Genomic DNA, 1,156 nt, shown 5'->3' on the forward strand with positions numbered 1-1,156 from the left:
CCAAGATGGCGCCATTGAACTCCTGCCTGGGCAATAGAGTGAGACTCTGTCAAAAAGAAAAGAAAAGAAGAAAGAAATAAAAAGAGATTGTGAGGCCGTAGCTGGACGAAGCATCCATCGCATGTGGCAGATGCCATGTGAGTGAGCCTGGGTGTGCAGGCCGGAGTAGGAGCCCTCCAGTTAACAGAACCTGTCTGTGCTTCTCCGATCACAGAGTGTGCCCTCAGCGACATCTCAAAGCAGTTTTCAAAGGTAGCGCCGCCCTGCGTCCCCTTAAATGTGTTTTGATGCAGCTTCCAGAAGATTCAAGAGACATCCTGTGGGATATATTTTTACATGCTTCGCCTGCCTCAGTCAAGACACGTGGTTGTTAATGTCAGGTCAGGAGCTGCCATTGGGGCAAAGCCACAGTCAGAACCTGCCGCTGCCGCCGCCGCCTCCAAGCCTGAAGAGCAGACAGGGCATCTGTGTCCCCAGATTCCAGCCGCCTGGCCTGCATCCATCAGCACTGCTGGCTTGGGCTGAGGCAGGGGCTGAGCACGTGAAGGCCCCAGGGACAGGGATGGCCCCTGAGGAGCTCTGGGGGCTCAGCAGGCACCTCCCTCCATGCTGAGGCCAGAGGTCATCGGGTCCTCCAAGGAGACTTCCTGCCGGGCCAGGACGGAGCTTCCATCAAAGCTCATCAGGAGCGGCCGCACCTGCCTTTCTCACAGACACTTCCAAAGGCAGCAGTTCTTCCACGCGATCATGGGCTCAGGGCTTCCAGCACCCTGGGGCTCTGCTGGGTGGGGCCAGCAAAACTCCAGGAGGCAAGGAAAGGTTTTGCCCTAAGTCCCAGACGAGGGCAAGCAGTGGTGGGTGGGTCCAGGGGCCAGTGCAGAGCCCAGCACCCTCAGAACCCCTCCCTGGCTCCCCCGCGGGAGTGAGTCCCCAGTGCGTGGCTGTGACCTCAGTGGCTCTGAGTTTAACTGTGCATTGGTGGAGGGCATGTGGCGAGGGCTCCACGCGAATGCCGCACCCCGCTGTGTGCGTGTGTGCAGCGGTGGGTGTGAGTGTGGCCATGTGCTCTGCGGTGTCTGTTGAGATGCCGTACACAGTGACTGTGGGTGTGTGTGCAGCTGTGGGTGTGGGTGTGGTCGTGTGCTCTGGGATGTCT

General features: G+C 58.9%; 1 protein-coding gene across 2 annotated transcripts in view; it reads left to right on the forward strand.

Moving 5' to 3' along the window:
- CDH4 (cadherin 4, type 1, R-cadherin (retinal)) overlaps nucleotides 1–1,156 on the forward strand; it is a 501,882-nt gene that overhangs the window by 492,682 nt on the left and 8,044 nt on the right. The window lies entirely within an intron of this gene.

Source organism: Mandrillus leucophaeus, unplaced genomic scaffold (genome assembly GCF_000951045.1).
Source record: "Mandrillus leucophaeus isolate KB7577 unplaced genomic scaffold, Mleu.le_1.0 Scaffold41, whole genome shotgun sequence".
In the NCBI taxonomy this organism is placed as follows: domain Eukaryota; kingdom Metazoa; phylum Chordata; class Mammalia; order Primates; family Cercopithecidae; genus Mandrillus; species Mandrillus leucophaeus.